Source organism: Saccostrea echinata, unplaced genomic scaffold (assembly GCF_033153115.1).
Source record: "Saccostrea echinata isolate AGI-Se365-2 ecotype Australia unplaced genomic scaffold, CSIRO_AGI_Sech_v1 ptg000030l, whole genome shotgun sequence".
NCBI classification, from domain to species: Eukaryota; Metazoa; Mollusca; class Bivalvia; order Ostreida; family Ostreidae; genus Saccostrea; species Saccostrea echinata.
The window spans coordinates 8296570-8302876 of NW_026889779.1; the positions used below are offsets into that span (position 1 = coordinate 8296570).

Sequence of the window (6307 nt, forward strand, 5' to 3'; positions counted from 1 at the left end):
TCTCTTTAGTAGAGTTGGAAATAAAATTTACAATGCAACTTATTTTAAAGATATACTTGATATAAAATCATATAAAATGTGACTAAAATTTCTTTGGATTCAAACTAACAACAAGTCGAGGTAATTTTACGACTTATTTTACTTTTCGGTAATGTTAACAAAACGGATGTTTCGAAAAGAATGAAATGCGGAGAAAACGAGGATTTTCGTCAACCAAATCTATTCAGCGGTACAGCAAGGCTTCTTTGACTCAAAAAGGCGATGGTGAGCTGCGTCTGACTGAAAATTACTGTGCAAAGATTAAACCCATCATTCGAATCACAAACGCATGAGAACTCTAGCCTAGCAAAAACGATCTGCCCAGGTTTGTCTCTAGTATTTGACACCATTTAACTAACATTACCTCAGAAATACGTTATATTTCCATTAGTGAACTCTTCAAAATTAGAGGCGCGTTTGGTCTTCTGACTGGGACAGCTAGCATGGCGTTGCGGATAATACAAAACATGCCGATCTCAATCCAATTTTAAATGTTAAATGTATTTGTCATTTCAATTAAAGAATAGAAGAACTAAAAGACATATGTAAGATAGCGAGAACCCTAAATTTATCATCCATTAATAAAAAATATGACATCTCCGAAGCCTGTGTATTGCATTTAGAGGTACCATACGATAAATAGAATCATACGATCAACAATATATATAAATTGATATCGTTGTCATTCATACTCTTGATGTATATAAAGTTCACAACAATAAAATATTACATTAGCATTTTCTTAGGATTTGTTCATCGACATTCAACATATTGTTTACATGTTTATGTTACGTTTGTCCCAGAAATCCCGCGAGATTTGTACATTTTCCGACTTTTTCACAAAAGAGCGCACTAAGAAGTATAACTCTTCCATAGTGGAAATAGAACGTATTCAGTAAAAGTGATTGTGGCACAGCTAAATACCGGTATTAGATAAGATATATATATATGAGTGAACTGGGTACTTTTTTCTGAATTGGGGGCATGAATGGTTTTTATGTACTGTAAATAGACCGTTGTTTCCCTTTGGGCAAGTGTACATAGTGACAATCACGACATTACACCAAAAGGTGGCTTGTGATTTAAAGGAAGAAGAAGAAGAAGATTGAACACACAACATTATCAATTAGTGACGATTCATGTTAAAGTTTAAAAAAAAAAAAAAAAAAAAACCCAGAGATTTTGAGATTAAAAATTGTTATATTCTTCCTTAGTTGTTGTTTGCAATATAGATTCGAAAAAGGGATAAAGAGCACTACACTATATTATAATAAAAACAATAACACTGGTTACCAGTGCACACATGAGGGGGTAATTTACATGATTTATATACAATTCTGTTTTGTAATTTATTTTTATATTGTGTGACATGATTGCATTCGGGAATGTTGGTGAATCAATAAAAATTCAAAAAGTTATTGATGTTATTCAGGTGCGCTTGATTTTGGAAAAACGTTTCGAGTTTCATGTACTGTATCATGTCTACATGTATGTATTGATGCTTTTAAATTTAGCAAACATAGAAAATATATTAAAAGAAACAATAATTTATTATAAATGTCAAGTCATATGAGACACAGTTATAACTCAATGAAATTTGAAGGTAACCAGATGCAAGGTGTTGGACACTGTCTAGACAATATTTTCTTCCAAAACATACTAGATAAAAAATTCACTACACTACAACACAAAATAATTATTATTCTTTATTGCATAATACACCCATATGGGTCAAGCAATACAATTCATAATAAGAAAAGAAAAAAACAAAACAAAGAACAATGAATGTATTTATACAATAGGCGCAATTTAAGTAATTCACTCCTTATATATTGCACCGATGTGGACCTTTTATTTCTTAATTCTAATGATTGTTTTATAAAAGTGAAAACAGCCGGTATAACTTCAATTGTTGGGCTAAGTATATATTCAAGTTTCTGTATGGGTGATTTGAGATAGAATGAGGAACAATTATCTAACATGGTTTTTATAAGTATATTCCTTGCTTGTATATTCAAATTACATTGTAAAAAGAAATGAAATTCATCATCAATAGTATTACATGAAGTGCATAATCTTTGTTGTCGAGGTATTTTCTTATGTCTACCAGTTTCAATCAGTAGGCAGTGGTCACTTGTTCGAAACTTGGTTAGTAATTGTCTATTCTTGAAACTATTTTCAAGCATAAGATATTCTTCCATATTAAGATTGTGTTTTAATTTACTGTACAAATACAGTTTGGAGTTTTCTGTGAATTTGGGTATTTTTTCCATAGTTTTGCCTTTATAATTATCTAGTACTATTTTCTTCAACTTCTTTTTAACCGAATTTCGAATGTTGTCAAATTTATCATTTTTTTTTCCTGTAGTCATTGCTATTTAAATTATTTTCTTTAAATATAGACAGTGCGAGGGTATGCCACAAGTAAAATCCCTCTTCATGCAAAGACATATTGATATTATATGATTCTTCAATCATGGGGTTTACATTCTGAGAGTTTAGTCGTACAAAGTACATCATAACTTGAGTTTTAATAAAAGAAGAAACTGGAAGTCTACCTAGTTCACACAATGATGAAATGTTGCATGCTGTTTTGTTGAGTCCTAGAACTGTTTTACAATATCTAGCATGTACTTTTTCATAGACAGATTTTTCTTGTAAAGCGAGATTATCACATGAGTTGTTATTTTTCATTGCTCTAAGTATTGCTCTGTATGAAGGAAGATAATCATCCATAAACCAGATACTTACCACTAAATTCTTTGGCCTAAAACAGGACTTTTCTTTTTATTAAGATTATTTCTTTCCTTATTAATTTCCAAGTTATGTTGATGGTGGAGTGTCTGAATTGCAATTTTGACTATAATCATTTTTTTTAATTGAATTTTCTTCTGAGTTCATGAAAGCTAAAAGCATCAATACATATTATAGAGTATGTGAAACTCAATCATAATCATGTAGACCACACAATATGAAAATAAAATAAAACACTCATTTTGTATATACTGCATCTACATTTACATATATGCAGTGATAGGGAAGAAATCTCAGCTTTATAGATTTAGTAGTACATGTATATTATTTGAATACATGTAGGTATCCCTAATATTGTGGACATTGAACATGAAGTTGAGATGGAACAGGATCTGGAACCCTTAATATCTGCTATCTGGAAACTTGGAAGGAGGGTTATGGAACTGGGAGTGATATGACAGATGCTCTAAAATGTCCATGCCATTTCAGCAGCTCTTTCATGCTGTGGATATCCTAACTTATGGATCATCAGCTATCATTAAGGTACATTTACATTTGTCAAAATGTTAGGCTGTGGTGTTGTTAGGCAAAATTGTTTCCACTTTCACAACCCAGTGAACCCACCCTATTTTGTAGCTGACCCTAATTTTTCAAAATGCTTTTTCAAGAAAAATATGAATATTCATTTTAAATTCCCCAATAATAGCATGTATAAAAAATTTCCACCATAAATAAAACACTATTTCTTTGACATCCAGTCTATGCAAAAGACATCGGACTGTCAGACCTGACCGATGTGCAGTGCCTCTGGTCCGATGCGTCATTTTTTACACCGGACCAGAATGTCCGATGTGTCTATGTCCAGTTTTGAGCATTATTATTTTGATGGGGAGTCATGTAAATGTTTGTTATAAGTAAAAAATTTCTCACAAATCCAAATACGTAAATGAAGGTGATTAAAACTGTATGGACCATCTACAGTACTATGCGGGAGCAATCCCTTGTAAAAGAAAAGGTGTTAGGCTTACTACTCTGCATTTTCACGTGTTTCACTTTTTTACATTAGGTTTTTTGGTCCAACAAAAATTGATTCAGTCCTGTGTGTTCATTGATTACAAAGGACCCAATGTCCTGTGTGGTCCAAAAAACTTTCGCATAGACTGGACATCAGTGTTACTTGGTTGTTTTATTTTAAAAAGTCCACGCAAAAAAAAAAAATTAAAAATATGCCTACCAGTACCAACTGGTACTCTAAATTTTTCCAGCATGAACATGATAAAAGTGGAAACAAAGCAGGTTTAACCAATCATTTTTCTTGGTTTTACTAACTAGATTATTATCTTTGATAATTGGCTAGATTTCACAATTAGTAAGCAAGTAAATTGTATTTTATACATGAAGTGATATATTACAGTATGAAGAAAAACATAAAAATACATGTAATCAGTCAATTAGACCTATGTGTCACTTTTAGACAAATACATGTATATCATATTTGATACCCATGACAAGTTTTAGATAAAGTTTAAAGTACCATATGTAGTGATGTAACGATTAATCGATTAAATCAATTATCTAATCAAAATGGTTCCCGATTATAGATAATCGATTACTCAAAATATTAGTTAAAAGCAAATTATTCCTTTGATTTTTGATTCATTCTTCTTTGAATTTTTAACTAAATCCTAAATAATAATCTAATAAATGAACCCAATGATACAAATTATTTCAAAAATGTATTTTGGAAATCACTCCAGAATTTCTAAACAATTTATTCTACATTTGAAATTGAAGAAATATAATATTTGAAATTAATCAATTTTTTTTTCGATTATAGTGCATCCCATTATTCCAATAATCAATTATGAAAAAATCCCAATTTCCCATCACTAACCATATGCAAGAATTGTAACTGTTTGATGAATACTAACTGGTATATTAGGTTTGACATTAAATATTATGAATTATACATAAATACAAACATACTTAATTATTGTTTATTTATAGTACTATCATCAGGTCTCATTGACCCTTTGATATATTTTTAGAATAAATTTAATTTAATATTTTGAATAATTTGTACTTTTTTTATTATGAATATTTTATTTCCATTTGACATCTTACAGAACTTTCCTCATTTAATCCTTTCTTCATTTTTGCAAAGAACCATTTACACTTATTTTATCCCCAAGCCATAAAGTTAAGAAGTTTTGTAAATAATCACACATTTTTAGGCAAGGTGAAATTCCATTTTATTTATCAACAAATAACTTTTACGCAAAGCCATGCAATTCAATTAAGTGATTCTTTTGATGTCCACTCGACTCAATTAGTGTCATGTCATTGGATTAGGATCCTTTGTCCAAACTGCTCTTTTAAGTTTGTTTTCTTCAAGAGGCCCTCGAGAGGAAATTTGGGTATATGTATCTTTGTTTACCTGTGTGGTTTTTATGATTATCCCTCTGGGGAGCCCTACCTTGACCAGGCCGATTTTTGTTTCGAGTGCCCAGCGCGTCACTTTTTGCTGGAAACTCAACAATAAAGAACGTAAAATTTATTCAGAGCCTTGGTCATCTTTTTCAGAATTATCACCCATGACAACTCAAAAATCTTGGTGATAGTACCATAGGGACATACAACTTGTATGTTTCATAGTTATTAACTTATTAAACATTTCATGTTTGAAATAAAGCCAACAGGTTTAGGTATGTGAAATCACTAACTGCCCATATACATGTAACAAGTTTATTGATGCAGACCTCTAGTAAAAAAGAAAAGGGGGGTGTGTGTGTGCAACCAACATCTTAATGAAAATTTACTCTATAGCCAAATACTATTCTCAGAAAAAGTTAGGAGGACAGACCCCCCCCCCCCCCCCAACACACACAGCCATTCTGTAAGCCTGTATTGACTAGATCAGGTGGACAAGATCATTTGATTGTTATTAAAATGAAAATTATTTTATCACCTGAACTAATAACTAAAACAAGATTATTGTTTCTTACAGAGAGCGGGAACATCATGATCATATCAGCAATGAGACGAGAAAAGTTTTCAACTTTTTCCACAAAGAACAATCAATAAACAGGCAGACAAAATTACAGGTCTAAAAATAAATGGAATGAAGGTGTACAATAACAAGTGAACATAGAAGTTTCTCTTGTAACAATCAGAATTAGACTAAAGTTTTGAGTAACGACAAGAAAAGTGTAGTCACTGGATACACTACCATTTCCTATGATGTCCCATTATTATCGAATGCAGTTTAAAACTGGCATTATCAACAAATTCGATATGGAGTTATTGATGGAAGAAATGAATTGAAAACTGTGTGTGACTCGTTATAAAAAGTAAAGTGGATTCTATCTCAGAACTTTTTCAGTTGAAAGACCCCAGAGTTTTATATGAAAAGAGTCATATATCTTCAGTCTGTTTGAAATGTCCATGACATCAGTTGTGGATACATTATTGGTGTTATCAGAATTTGCCATGTCTGTAGCATCATTTTTAGATA

General features: G+C 31.3%; 1 long non-coding RNA gene across 1 annotated transcript; it reads left to right on the plus strand.

Annotated features, from left to right (window-relative positions):
* Nucleotides 1-229: 229 nt before the first annotated feature.
* LOC133196289 (uncharacterized) lies at nucleotides 230-6033 on the plus strand. The gene is made up of 3 exons (XR_009722312.1): nucleotides 230-364; nucleotides 3136-3336; nucleotides 5801-6033. It is a non-coding gene; the product is annotated as an uncharacterized LOC133196289 (long non-coding RNA).
* The last annotated feature ends 274 nt before the right edge of the window (nucleotides 6034-6307 follow it).